Below are 16,368 nucleotides of genomic sequence, written 5' to 3'. Positions count from 1 at the left end.
TCTCTGTTCGTTACTTGTCTGTGTCGTGTCTTTTTTATTAATATAGGAGTAGCAGACGAGCGTGCAGTCCACCTGATGGTGGCTACTGCCGCTCATGAACATCTGCAATTAACCCCAGATAGGATTAGATATTTCTATCTGAGATCGGCTACAGATGCGCCACTACCCCTGAGGAGTATGTTGGAACGCCTCGGAAAAGTATGTCTCCCTTACCACACCCTTCAAACCAGAACACAGCAGCGCTTAATGCTGCTGTAATGAGGCAGAAACAGGTGTGGCGGTGTTGCTTTGTCTAGTTTATATATGATCGTATCTCTTGAACCGTTATCCATAGACACTTCATTTCCTACAAAATGCGTCTAGTACTATGGCCTCTATAACGAGTCCTACAAATAAATAAAAATAATAATGGGGGATATCCAAATCCCATACAATAAACTTATATATCTTGGTGTTTTTCGGTTTATATATAAAACTAATAAGCATAGTAAACTAATAAAAACTTTTATTTGATTTCGTTCAACGCCATTTAATATCAAAATAAATAAAAAATGACATTTTGACAAAAAGTGGATGTGGCTGATTTACCAATTAAGGTATCGATATGTAAATGTATAAGACGCTAATTTAATACCATAACTGTATGATTTTTTCGTCGATAGTGCATATTTCTGTTTATATGTTAGATGTGGTATTTATTAGGTTCATAATTACAGAATACATTCTGCAGTTGGGTAAAAAAATATCTTAAATATAAATTATCTGGGACAATAATGATTAATCATGAAATAATAACACTTAACACTTCCGATGTTATTATGATAAAAATACAAATGTTTGATTAATTATTTTCCCTTTAATGCGCGTGTGAGGTATTCCTTTGAAGTAAAGCTATATATTATGTTAAATATTCAAATAATAAAAAAAAGTTAAATTAATTATTAAATAATAAATGAATAATTATACAAAGTAAATACATCTCATCATCAACCCATTACTGTCCCACTGCTGGGCACGAGTCTCTTCTCAGAATGAGAAGGATTAGGCCATAGTCCACCGCGCTGGCCAAGTGCGTATTGGTAGACTTCACATACCTTTGAGATTTTTTTTATAGATAAATCTCTCAGGTATGGAGGTTACCTCACGATGTTTTCCTTCACCGTTTAAGCAAGTGATAATTAATTTCTAATACGCACATAATTTTGAAAATCAGAGGTGCGTGCCTAGGATTTGATCCTCGGACCCCTCGATCGAGAGGCCGCGTTTCTTAACCACTAGGCTATCGCTGCTTATCTACAGTAAATACATCTAATTGTAAATATTTAAGAAATCGTTTCATGTTTTTATAAATATAAATAATTTCTATCATTACGTCATAACCGATGGTCAGATGTGGTGCAGAGTGGGGTAGTTTATAATCATCTGTTAGTGATGATGGTAAAAGTAAAAAATTTAATTGTCAAATGCAGGTATTAACTAAAAGTGGGCGCATAAAAGAGCACTGTAGATCGTCTACTTTTTTTGTTTTTGTTTTTATAATATAGGAGTAGCAGACGAGCATGCAGTCCACCTGATGGTAAGTGACTACTGCCGCCCATGGACATCTGTAATCAACCCCATATAGGATTAGATATTCCTACCTGAGGTCGGCCACAGATGCGCCGCTACCCCTGAGGACTAAGCTGGAACGCCTTGGAAAAGTATGTCTCCCTTACCACACTCTTCAAACCGGAACACAGCAGCGCCTAACACTGCTGTTATTAGGTAGAAATAGGTGTGGCGGTGGTGCCGCCGGAGTCGAACCACAAAGGGTTCTACCACCTTTTTTAATACTAAATAGTTATTTTCCAATCTTTGGTAAGAACGTTACTTTGCCAGTTTTGTTGGTCATTTGCGTTGAATTGTTTTTCTGTTAATTTATTTCGGAAAAACGGTTCTCGGCTTACAAAAAGTTGTTTTTTAAATAATATTCTAACGATATTGCTAATACATCTATAAAAAGGCTAGTAAGATCAGTCTGGGACTGTCTTCTAGACGCTTAATAGGACGTTACTCTGCTCCCCCTCTGTGTCATTCGACTCTCATAATCTAATTATTATTTTTTGAGTATGGTGATATTTCAATATATTTTACTTTAGTTAGTGTTATATTTGTCGGAGGAAGAGTCGAATACGACATAGAAGTTATTTAATATAGCTAGACTAGAAAGTAACAGTAACTTTAGTATTTTAGTAATGTTATTGATACTTGATCAATCGAAGGGAATATTGTTTTAAATTATAATTAACAGTCATTGTATTGCTATCGTATTAGATGTCGAATCAGAGTAGAGACTTTTAAGAGGTCTCTAGCGGAGTCGAGGTATGTGGCCGCGCGGTGGGGAAACATGGATAAGAACTGATGTGAGTGATCGAGGTGGATCATTATTTTGTTGTGCTTTGGAGCGTGTAGTCACTACCTTGAACCTGCTGCTCAAATCCTTTGTTTGTAAAGTAATAGTAGTAGTATAGTATAGTTATTTTGTAAATCCGAAGTTATAAATGTTATTAACAATAAATTCTGTGATTACTGTATTTGTGCCTGCATCTACCCTATGAAAACGCCCACAAAAGCCATAGATTCTATCAATGATGTCGATGAGAGCCGTCCTTCTCCGACATCAGAAGCGGGATCTGTGCAGGCACAAAAGACTTAAGTGAATTGAGTGTAACAAATAACGGCGGCGGTGTTCAACTAGAAATAGTAAAATAACAATTACTTGTGGAGGAGCTGCGCAACTTGCGAAAGTTGGTCTAAATACATCACCTGAGTTTCATCCTGAGGAGGTGCAACCTGACGACTGTGATTGTTTGGTTGATGAACAGCTGAAGTCAGGGGAGTATTTTTTTCTCTATCTTTTCTTTTCTGAGTGTTACTATGAAAGATTCTGTCATAAATATTGTAAAATTTTAAGATTATTTTTTTCTCTCGGTTATTAGTGATATTTTACAATGTTGTGAGTGTTTCGTTGTCCATATGTTTATGCGAGATGGGTTATATTATATAATTACTACAGCATAGATCAGTTTAGATAATTTATTATTTTTGTCCATTCAGGACAAATTATATGTTATTAGTTCGTTCCTTTGTAACGTGACATTTTATTTGTAGAAAAATATGAAAGTCTACAATACAGGACCTTAATCTTATCCCAGATTTTACATTTTTTATTAGCTTGTGGACAATTTGGTATTTGTTGTCATAGCTGTTATAAATGTTTCAGTTAAACCAACGGAAAACTACACTATGTTCGAAAACCAATTGCCTCAATACGACGATGGCTATGACGAGGCTACAAGTCACCTGATGATATAAGCGTGCCGCTGAATTTCATATAAGAACGTGCAGTTGGAGATTATGGTCAGCTAAAAACAAGTAAAACCATTATCTGCCTGTATAGAGGTGTACACGAGTGGACGTTGTATAAGGCCCGAGTTCTTCACACAATTTGGTGAGCAATATTCATTTTATTTCTGATTTTGATGCTAATTACGATAAAACAAAAGAGAAATAATGGCCAGAAATTAAAATACCTATATGATTACCTGATATGATGATAAAAAAAATGTAGATTCTTGCATTTTATTGTAAAATACATTCAAGTACTTTGTGTTTATGACATTATAATTGTATTTTAAGCTAAAAAACTGAAGAAAGTTTAAATAACCACATCTGGATTGAATGTGTGTTATTAACATAAGAGTTACATAATATAATTTTGATAACATAAATATAAAATAGTTAAATCATAGATTAGTAAGTTAAATGAATAAGATGTTGGCTGTTGTATTTTGATATGTCGAGACTTATAGAATAAAACAGTGATATTTCAATCAATATTAACAGTAATATACTTACTGTTCTTGGTAGATTTACACATTACAGGTTGATGTTAACCTACGAGTAGGTAGTAGGATTATTCGGGTAACTTAAAAATTAGACTCTTAAATCTTAGCAAAATTGTCGGGTTGTAAGTGTTGACAGACGAACAGATTATGCGATAAAATTAGTTGTAAGTAGATTTTGGGGACCAATATTATTATTAGAAATAGATATATGACCGGTTTTTTTTGTATATCATGTTCATCAGATTATCGGTGTTCATAAATAATGAAACTTACAAAATTCTTAATCGCTTTTGTCATTCATATGTAACATTTTAAGGATTGCCTTAGTATCGTGATGATATACATACATAGCTAATGGATTTTACAGTTCGTCTATAAACATAGAATCGAATTTAATAGAGAAGACAGTAGGTACTATGCTTGGTGTGTAAAGACATTTAACTATAATTAAATCAGCAATAGACTGAACAAAATTTATCATCCAAGGAGGAAATTTATCATCCAAGAGATGTTACCAATTTTATTAATAAATGCGTAAGTCGTTCTGAAATATAAGTCAAATAATATAACTGTTCGTGTGACGCAAGATAACATTTTTGTATGAAAATTTTAACCACATTTATAATCTACTTTAAGATACACTTCTAAAGCCGCCAGTATAGTTTCACGCAAGTTAATAGAAGCATATGGTATTGGTGACATATTTGTGACATGATAATTATTAACGTATGAAGGAAATTAGGAATTAAATTACGAATCCCAGGCACGCACCTCTGATTTTAAATTTATGTGCGTATTAGAAATCAATTATCGTTTGCTTAAACGGTGAAGGAAAACATCGTGAGGAAACCTGCATACCTGAGATATATATAAAAAAAAAAAAAAAAAATCTCAAGAGGTATGTGAAGTCTACCAATACGCACTTGGCCAGCGCGGTGGACTATGGCCTAATCCTTCTCATTCTGAGAGGAGACCCGTGCCCAGCAGTGGGACACAGTAATGGGTTGATGATGATGATGATGATGAAATTACGAATATTTTGAAGGAATTGATAGGAAAGCAGTTTTATTTTCAATGATTGCATTTCACAGTTTAGTTTTTGGATTGCAAAATGTTACTGTTAATATATCAAATCTGATTGACGACTGACTATTTTAGATATACTCGTACAAGTGATAACTAATTTGGTTACCCATACATAAAGATTTTGATAAATGAACGTTTTACGTATGGGATTAATGTTTCAGGCAGTTTGATCTATATTTTTACTGTCGAGATAGCGCCGCTATACTCGTATAATATAAAAATAACTAAGATTCGGGCTACACTTTTTTCTAGAGTTTCCTAAATAAATTGATCCGAACTTAATATTTTTTAAAAAAATAATAAAAAAAAAAATAACAGCATTATCAACTATTATTGAAAATGTTCTGTTATTGCATCAAGTCGTAACCATACCATTATAATTATATTTTACTAGATTATGTCTGAGTTATTAGCCTAATATTGGACGCTGTGATGGATGCAATAAATCAATACTTCTTTTTATCGTATATTATATAGTTTGTATTTATTAAGAATACTGTAAGAAATGAAGGCATTGAAATATTTCCTAGTTTAAGAGATTATTCAACACACATAAACATACAGTGTATATTTTCTTTGAAGCCTTAGTATTCCATATAAATAACATCTTTCTTTTTTTTTTCACATATTTAAGGGTAAAAGAAACCGTATAAGCAAAGATGCCATTAAATTTAAACTATGTGAAAGTAACTCTTTAATAGGCGTTGTGGTTAGAATAAGTTATAATAAGTATAAGATTATATGATGTATAACATAAGAGATATGATTATATTATATAATAATCAAACTCCAATATGCACCTCCGATATTTTTTAATTACATGCGTATTAGAAATTATTTATCAGTTACTGCGGAAATCTCCCTTGTTACAAAATCTACAATATGCATTTCAAATAATAGTTACTTTCCTACGTAAGCAAATAAAATAGGCGAATATGACTTATTGAAATGTTAGAGAGTGAGGTCTTAGAATACAATATTAGAAGAACAACTCACAATACTTAAATGGACCAACTATGCAATGAGTTGTAAGTTAGTAGTGTAATGAGTTGAATAGACTAATGCATCTAATAATGACTATTGCATAATAATGCAATGATGTTAATAGCATGTATCATGGTTTGACTAACTTAGGGGGTTAATACGTTTTAAAGGTAATATGATTATTCAAATAGGAGGACGACATGATTATGGAAACGAGACAAATGCTTTTTAACAAATAGCATGAAGGCGGCTTATACAGCACGAAGGCTGTGTAAGCGAAAGGAAAGCTTTCTAACGGCGATATGATCGTTCAGAAAGCGTTAAAAAAAAAAAAAAAAAAAGTACGTTAAATAGGCGAGGTGGCCATTTAACTGTTTGTATATATTTATGTATGTGTTAAATAGGCGAGTTGGCCATTTAACTGTTTTTATGTATTTATGTATGTGTTAAATCGGCGAGGTGGCCATTTAACTGTTTTTATGTATTTATGTATGTGTTAAATCGGCGAGGTGGCCATTTAACTGTTTTTATGTATTTATGTATGTGTTAAATAGGCGAGGTGGCCATTTAACTGTTTTTATGTATTTATGTATGTGTTAAATCGGCGAGGTGGCCATTTAACTGTTTTTATGTATTTATGTATGTGTTAAATAGGCGAGGTGGCCATTTAACTGCTTGAATTGTATTTATGTATTGTTAAATAGGCGAGGTGGCCATTTAACTGTTTGAATTGTATTTATGTATTGTTAAATAGGCGAGGTGGCCATTTAACTGACCGTTTCAATTGTATGTATTTATATGTATACGTTAAATAAGCGTGGTGGCTGTTTAACTGAGGTGAGATTACTAACGTACCAGTGGTATAGATTGTCTTTTTGCCATGAGTAATGTTATACAATAAATGTAAAATAACTTTATTGTAACAACTGGTAATTGACTGATTTTCATTGCCTTAAAGTTGAGATACGTTGTTTTAAATTGGGGCGTAGTTGATTACAAAATTTTTGGGCAGTTTCTACACACTTATTAGTAAAATCAAGATGCGGGAATCAAGTGGCTAGAGTTCGCACGGCTTGCTGTGTGTGAACTGTCAGTTGTAACTGACAACTGACAGTAAAAGTAATAGGAAACAGTCATTGATTAAGTATTAGTGTAAAGTGGCTAGTTATGCGTCGTCACATCACAACATTCTTAATTTCTTAAAGTCGAGGGTCATAGAGAGCAAATTTATATATTATTCGGCAGCCTATGCGGTAAAGAAAATAAGACATCTTACCGATATACCAACCGCTAGGCTTGTTTACTTTAGTTATTTTCATAGCATTATGTCTTACGGTATTCTGCTGTGGGGTAACGCTGCTAGCATAGATGTCATTTTTATACTTCAAAAACGTGCAATTAGAGCCATTTATAGTCTTCGCCCCCGTGAGTCCTTACGAGAACTGTTTAAATCTATAAATATTTTGACAGTACCTAGTCAATATATTTATGAAAATATCTTATATGCTCGCAAAAATTATTCTTCTTTGGAAAAAAATTATAATAGGCACAGTCATAATACTAGAAATAAAGATAAATTGGCCATACCTCAATTTAGATTAAGCAAGGTGTGTAATTCTTTTATGGGGAACTGTATTCGTTTCTACAATAAAATACCAAAAGACATTATCGATCTATCCGAGAAAAGGTTTAAATCTACTATAAAATTAACTTTATGTAAAAAAGCTTATTATAATGTAAATCAGTACTTAAATGATAAATCCGTATGGTATGACAACTCCAGCTCCAACATCAAAAAATAATTATATGTACCACTATGTAAAATTGTATATTATTTACTCTTTAAAAGATGCAAATATGCACACGTATGGAGTTTCTTGCGCCGCTTCTTCTCCATAGCGAAATACCTTCCGAAGCGGTGGTAGTTTGTTGACTTTCAAAAAGTATTCTATGTGAATCAATTTTGAATAAATGAGATTTGAATTTGAATTTGAATTTGAATAGCCACTTATGTCGTGAAGGAAAAGAAATTCCAACGTATTTTTAACACAATGGCATTTTACACCTCATAATACAAAATGCCACTTGAAAACTAAGTTGGGTTTAGTTTATTACTTAGTTCCATGACAGATTTCAAGTGATATGGCGTTCTGATTTTAACGTTTGAGACTTTCTTAATCATTAAAATGTTAAGGTCCCACTTAAGATACACTTTAACTGCAATATTTTTGTTTTAAGATTGGTTGAATGGTTAAGTGTATGGGCGCCAATAAATCAACAAAATACTTATGGTGACTAAGTGTTGTGAAACTCGTTATTATTTAATATTTAAACATACAACTTTCCAACCATCCATCTATCAGCCTTGAAAGTCCACATACCCAAATCTGCGCGGCCTGGTCGGGGAATACTCTGGTCTCCTTTTGCTCAGATGTGATCCCCGTTCGAGGTCATTCCTACCATACAGTTTTACCAAAAGACACGTTTTATTTCAGATAACAATTGCACTCATCCTTCAAGATCACACGAGGACGTGTGAAGCGTCAGGATGGCCGTGTCGGAGGAAGAGTCGAATACGACATAGAAGTTATTTAATATAGCTAGACTAGAAAGTAACAGTAACTTTAGTATTTTAGTAATGTTATTGATACTTGATCAATCGAAGGGAATATTGTTTTAAATTATAATTAACAGTCATTGTATTGCTATCGTATTAGATGTCGAATCAGAGTAGAGACTTTTAAGAGGTCTCTAGCGGAGTCGAGGTATGTGGCCGCGCGGTGGGGAAACATGGATAAGAACTGATGTGAGTGATCGAGGTGGATCATTATTTTGTTGTGCTTTGGAGCGTGTAGTCACTACCTTGAACCTGCTGCTCAAATCCTTTGTTTGTAAAGTAATAGTAGTAGTATAGTATAGTTATTTTGTAAATCCGAAGTTATAAATGTTATTAACAATAAATTCTGTGATTACTGTATTTGTGCCTGCATCTACCCTATGAAAACGCCCACAAAAGCCATAGATTCTATCAATGATGTCGATGAGAGCCGTCCTTCTCCGACATATTTATATTATAGTGTTCATATTTATATTTATATTTAATGTTATATTTATTTAAAATGTAACACGCGGAACCTAGCCCCTTCTTTATATTGTAATGATTGTGTTATTTGTATTAAATGATTTTCATAATACAATAACCAAACTATGCTCATTTTTCATTTTCTGTTTTTTATGTTTTGTCTGGGTGCTTATGTTTTCGTCTTTGTGTGTGATTATGGCAACAAATTTAGTGTAGAAAGTGTTTAAAGCGTTTTTTTTAGCACTATAATTTTTCCTACCCTATCGACCTCTACGATTCGATACCCTAGTTCATGTCTGTCCTGATACATTATATCTTGTTTTATTAGGGCGAGCGAAGCGAGTCCTCTATAATTCGAAAATCTTGCAAGCTTTCCATCCCTTTTTTGAGAAAACTACAGGGCCTATAAATTTGAAACTTAACATAGTTACTTAAGGTCATGTCTAGATTGGACCAACACAATTGAAATAAGGTTTTGTACACAAAAAAAAAACACTTTTTTATCAAATTTAAATTTAGTGTAACATTGATGGCTGTATGACTTGGATTATTTTCGATTAAATAATAGCAGAATAAAAAAAAACGTCATGATGAATTCAGACATTTATGACATAATTATGTCAATCAAAAATATGGAAATGCAAACGTGGCAGCGTTTTACCGAGGTTTCACCGGTGTATTTTAAAAGCGTTTTGTTTCAAGTTTTTCTTTGTTTTATAATATAGGAGTAGCAGACGAGCATACAGTCCATATGATGGTAAGTGGCTACTGCCGCCCATGGACATCTGTAATCAACAGAGGTCGGCTACAGATGCGCCGCTCCCTTGAGGACTAAACTGGAACGTCTGAGATAAGTTTTTTTTTAAATATAGGAGTAGCAGACGAGCATGCAGTCCACCTGTAGTAAGTGGCTACAGCCGTCCATGGACATCTGCAATCAAACCCAGAAGCTTCCACAGTTCGTCCGTTTGTCTCAGAGCTCTATTGTATCTAGAGTATCTATTGAACCGTAATAGATAGACACTTTTTTACAGATTATGTATAACGATGGCCGCTATAACAACAACTACTAAAAATAAAAATAAAAAGCCTTTAAATAAATAGGATCGCCTTAAAAACACGTTATTTTTCGGTGTTTTTCACTTTATCTATTGAACCATAATAGATTATTGTTCAAATTTTGACAATGCTTTTTTTCTATATTCACCATGATTACAAATACCAAAAATAGAAAATAAATGAATATTTAGTGGGACGAAAATCTTCGTGTTTGAGATAGACTCTACCTTGACCAATAATTTGATAAAAAATACACAAATAATGTTCACATTTATTCTCCTCATATGTAAACTTATGTATGTACTAGGTCATTGCTACGTTATATCTAATGTAACTGGGTTAATAAATAATTATATTGACGTTACACATCATGTATTCATTGTATTTTCAATGATCAACCAGTATTTATGGAAAATATCTAGACTAATTGTGGACTCTAATTACATCATCGTTTTAAACAGTCTTATGAGGATCGTAGCGTAATTTTATAGCCAAAATTAGTTCTTAATAAATGATCTTTTAATTATTTTGAACGTGGTAGAACCCTTTGTGATACGACTCCGGCGGCACCACCGCCATACCTATTTCGAGCTTACAACAACAGTGTTAAGCGCTGCTGCTGTGTGTGTTCGAACGGTGCGATAGAGGAGACATACTTTTACGAGGCGTTCCAGTTTAGTCCTCCGGGGTCTCTGTGGCCGGCCTCAGGTAGGAATCCTATTTGGGCTTTATTACGAGTACAGATGTCCATGGGCGGCCGTAGCCACTTACCATCAGATGGACTGCATGCTCGTCTATATAATAAAGAATATATAAGAATATTTTTAAGCGATTGGTATTTATCATTGGTCACATATTAATGCGTTTAAATAAACATTCGGGAAAAAAATTAAGTGTTTTACACGTTAATTTTAAATAAGCGTAAAAAACTACGAGTTTCTTGTATGAATACTCCTTTTACTTATAATTTTGTCGGTAAATGTACTTATTTGAGTAAATTTTATTTTATTTTTGTTTTTTTTTATATATCAATAAACTTGTCTGCACTTTTTACGATTTCCCTTTACAGCCTGTTGCAATTTGTATTATCATACGGTAAAAGTACGCCGGTTACCATGTGGTAAATGTATTTAAACTAATTTAAATAAGGCCTTAGGGATAGCGATTCATTCTAAAAAAAGATGGATCCTTGAATTGATCCAAATCAAAGTGTGATAAATCGATTTAAAAAAAATCGATTCCCAAAGAATCGACTTTCAAAAAATAGATCTTCGATACCATATTAGTTGCAAGGCTGAGCAATGTTTTATGATGTGAATTAAAATAATATCCATAAAACCCAAGGAAAAATTACATAAGTCTTACTTATTAACTTTAAACCATAAATTTCTTTTATATTATAATTATACTATCAACAGATTGGTATTTGCATAACAATATGACTCATAAATATTTTTTTAACATTCTAAAAATCTTACTGACAGAGATATTACTATGTTGAAATAAACTTAAATTTAAAATTAATAGTTTTATTTGGACGCGCATAGGTAGAACTACGTATTATAATAATGTAAGGGTATATTTTATAATATTTTAAATACTTTTTAGTTAATTTATGTAAATAAGAGTCTATTTAATTTCTGGTAAGTAGTAATGTAGCGGGAAACTATATTAAACGAAAGAAGGATATTATGTTTTAGAGAATAAGATGCCATAGAATGGATTGTCAGAGAGAATAAATAATGAAATTGTTAATCAATATTTTAATTATATAGAATAGTCTTTCAGAAATGATGAGTTTATAAATATTATAATTGATATTCATAAAAGAATAAGTGTGAAATATATTTAGCTGACTATGATATTATTACGATAAGTATTATAGTAGGCTTAGATTTAGATCTTAAGGATTTAAATTAAATAAATATAATTGCACAAAAATGCCGAATCAATAGTGAGACTTAGAAATTATATCCCAGTAACGGTTAAATATTACTTATATGAGCGTTTTATTGAAAAACTTTAATACAAAGCCTTTAATTCAATAAAAAATATGTTTGTTTAAAAATATAACATATGTGCGCTCTCGCAATTTAGAAAAATCCAACGGCACCGTATTATTCTGTTAAACTCCATCAAGCTGTTTTGACTCTAGGACAGTAGAAATTATAGATCCTGTGTCTATAGTGTGTATATTGTGTCTAGGACCTGCCAAAGAAATACAAAGCATTAAAATAATTTACCCTCCGCAGTCGGTACATAGAAATTAAGTAAAAACCATCATTTTAAAATCAATTCGTGTGTGATTATTTCAGCTCTTTAAACATGTAGTACGGTAAAAATACAATTAGGTGAGGACATGATTGTACCTAATCTGCATTTATCGGTGCACCGATTTGTCACTTAATCTACAAGATTCAAATCCGGGGATAACAGATTGCAACCCGTTAACCTCTTAATTGGGTTTTAATTCCGTGAAAAAGATAATATATTCTTTTAACATACTGATAAATGTGTAAATAATGCGATTAAAATAATATCACTTGCCCTCACAATTCAATCCGGAATAAGTTAAGAATGGACCATTTTTATTCAGGTAATATCCTTGAAGCTGTTACATATTTTTATTAGAAACAATATCGAAAAGATTTACTTAAGTTCTTTTACACTAGGATTACTCGTAAATAGATCGACGTTCTTATCTAGTTTATTTGCATACTAGATGTTGCAACTTAGTGTAATTATGATATTAATTAGTTAATTACTTCGTTCCTTGATTCTTGATTAGGGTCATCGTGCTATTGAATGGGTGACCACTAGTACCTATATTTCATGCTCTTTCGTATTTCGGAGCGCTTGGTAAGACGTCGATTCCGGGTATATTCTTGACATTATCCTATTTATTAATCTGTGACATTATGATATGATAAATATTTCTCCTTTACCACACCCTCAAAATAAAGCACAGCAACGCGAAACATTCCTGTCATTAGTTATGACCTCCGGAGTCGAAAAAAGAACGGTTTTACCATCTTCAAAGTTAAAAATAAAAATACATATATTCCTGCCGTACTTGCGTAAGAGCTTTATAATAAAACAGAATTTTAAAACCATATTTATTTAGCCTAATCATAACTAAATGAACTAAAAAACTAAAGATTCTGTGGCAACTTCCTGGAACTTGGCAAGAGATGGCGCTACTGAATCACGCTATCGAATTTTTCTCAACATCATATATATAAGCATATATATAAGCTCTGAATTGGGCTAATGGAGCGTGGTCACTCATCCGGCATGATCATCTAGCCTGGCGAGAGATTCTAAGATTCCTTCGGCTATGCTTTAAAAATAATTTCTTTATATTTAATAGCCTACTTTACCGTTTCATTGTAATAGTATTACTATATTTGTGATAGATTGCTCTCGCTGGCATCCAGGCGCCATAATGAAATAATTGTAATTATTGAAATAAAAACAAAAAATGTTATTCGTTCTTGAGTTCAATCAGGGGGCTGTTGCATTGCTTCCCTGAATACTATGTTTGAATGCGTTGCGTGCCCTTCCTTTACTCTTACCTTCAATGAAAAACAGAATTGCGTATACTGCTGATAAAAATGAAAAATGAAATGTTCGTATCAACATAGTTACATCAGTTGTCCATTGTTGGGGCCTTTTAAGTATATTTATACCTGTGACAGGACGCCCCGCTCTTCCATAGCATAATACAAATATTTTTTATTTAAAATTAAAAAAAAACTGAACTTACTACGTGTGTGCGTGTGTGTTGATGAACGGCAAATTTTGTGTTAACTACATCAGTGTTGATATATGACGGAAATAAGTGAGGCGGTGGTGTCTTATTTTTTTGTCGATAGCCCATTACTGTCCCACTGCTGGGTATGAGTCTCCTCTCAGATTGAGATATAGGTCATAGCCCATCGCGCTGGCTAAGTGCAAATCGGTAGCATTCACACACCCTTAAGATTTTTTTCAAACCGTCAGGTGTGTAGGTTTTCTCAAGATAGTGTTCTTCACCATTTAAGTAAGAGACAATAGTTCCTAACACGCACATAAAATCAGAGTTGCGTGCATGGGATTTGAACTCGGACCCCCTGGGGGCCTACTACCATCTCGTAAAACAATATTAGTTTATTCATACGTTGAAATTTCGTACCACGACCTCGTTAAAGTAGGATTGTTTTTATAATATTATTATATGCAGTTTTATATGATATCGATCGAAATTATTCATTCTTTTTTTTTGCAGGAAATTTATTTAAGCAAAATATGACAATTTCAGTTGATTTTATACAATAAATAAGCGAAAAATTAATAAGGGTTTAGGTTTACATGGCTCGACAGGAATAAACCAAATTGTTTTAAGGAGATCGTGTTACGAAACAAACTAATGTTGATGCAACATTGAAATAAAACTTTCCTGAACTATGATTGTTTTTAAAAGATGGTGGTAGGGCCCCGAGAGGCCGCGTTTCTTAACCAATATGTTATTAACTTATTAGTGCTTGTCCTTGTGTCTTATTTTACTTTTGAAATAACTACATACACTTGCGACTTATTCAGTAGATCTTTATCCAGATTAATTGATGGTTAATTATGTACCTATATTATATTGTTGTATTATGTGACCCTTGACAACTTTATACCTAATACAATGCAATTAGGATTACATCAGCAAAAATATAAGTAAATGTTTTATCACTTAACAATAAAATGTTAATGAGTTATTATGTTAATATGACGCATAAAAATAATAAAAATAATCTTAGTTACCATAAAAATATTTTCGCAGACATGTATTTTTATAATATAGAAATACAATAGGAAGCATGCAATCCACCTGATGGTAAGTGTCTACTGCCACCCATGGATATGTATAATCAACCCCAGATAAAAATAGTTTCATATATCAATACTAGTATACCGGCAAACGTTGTGTTGCCTTATAAATAAAAAAATGTTAAGGGTGAACAATCCATATCACTTAGGGGTATGAAAAATAGATAGTAGCCGAGTCTCAGACCTACTGAATATGCATATAAAATTTGGTGAAAATCGGTAAAGCCGTTCGGAGGAGTACGGTAACTAACATTGTGACACGAGAATTTTATATATAAGATGAGGCTTGCAACAGTTGCCTTGCTACTCCTGAGGACTAAGTTAGGACGCCTCGGATAAGTTTCTCTCCCTTATAACATTTTTCAAAGCGGCCCACAGTACCTATAACTTAATAATTGAACTAGTTTTTGATACATAAAACTGAAAATTCGTACCTTCATTGGAATGGCAGTGGCGCCATCTGGCGAAAATTGGTCGTACCGACTATGAAACCTTCGTGGGCTCATGGACAACAATTTTGCTAAAGATCATCACTTGATTAAATGCATAGTTTACGATTAAATTCTTACTTACTTTGTTCAGACAGACAGACAGACGGACGGACGGACGGACGGACGGACGGACGGACGGACGGACGGACGGACGGACGGACGGACGGACGGACGGACGGACGGACGGACGGACAGACAGACAGACATACAGACAGACAGACAGATCTCGGCGCCGTTCTAGCGCCGAGATTGTGACGGGCGCCGATCTACTCGAAATATCTGCGCCCGAGATGACAGTGCTCGAGTGACCGTCGTGCGGTGGACAAGCGGCTATAGTAAATTTATGTACGCTACTTCGGCGTCGACATTAATTAAGTATCACTGTCTTATAAGTAACACCGACGACTGATTCAAAGACCAAGATAATAAAAACAAGCTTAATTGTGTTGTTCAATGTCACAAATTAAGAATTAAGAGCTTATGCAAATCTCAGTAGAAAATTGATAAAATCTGGAGGTAAGACGATTAAAATCCATATGACATTTATGAAAGAGTAAATAAATGTTTTAAATTGAAAATGTATAGTCATCATCAACCCATTACTGTCCCACTGCTGGGCACGGGTCTCCTCTCAGAATGAGAAGGATTAGGCCATAGTCCACTGCGCTGGCCAAGTGCGTATTGGTAGACTTTACATACCTTGGAGATTTTTTTTTTTATAAATCTCTCAGGTATGCAGATTTCCTTACGATGTTTTCCTTCACCGTTTAAACAAGTGATAATTAATTTCTAATACGCACATAATTTTTGAAGATCAGAGGTGCGTGCCTGGGATTTGAACCTCGGACCCCTCGATCGAGAGGCCGCGTTTCTTAACCTCTAGGCTATCACTGCTATATAGAAAAAAATGTATAGTATATTA

General features: G+C 33.4%; 1 long non-coding RNA gene across 1 annotated transcript; it reads left to right on the top strand.

Moving 5' to 3' along the window:
* Positions 1-2,158: 2,158 nt before the first annotated feature.
* LOC140749415 (uncharacterized) lies at positions 2,159-8,934 on the top strand. The gene is made up of 2 exons (XR_012103096.1): positions 2,159-3,490; positions 8,453-8,934. It is a non-coding gene; the product is annotated as an uncharacterized LOC140749415 (long non-coding RNA).
* The last annotated feature ends 7,434 nt before the right edge of the window (positions 8,935-16,368 follow it).

This window comes from Epargyreus clarus, unplaced genomic scaffold (genome assembly GCF_041222505.1).
Source record: "Epargyreus clarus isolate Ecla_fem2 unplaced genomic scaffold, WU_Ecla_fem_2.2 ptg000018l, whole genome shotgun sequence".
Lineage (NCBI taxonomy): Eukaryota > Metazoa > Arthropoda > Insecta > Lepidoptera > Hesperiidae > Epargyreus > Epargyreus clarus.
The sequence above is the reverse complement of the archived record's forward strand: the minus strand, read 5'-3'. Positions and strand labels throughout refer to the sequence as shown.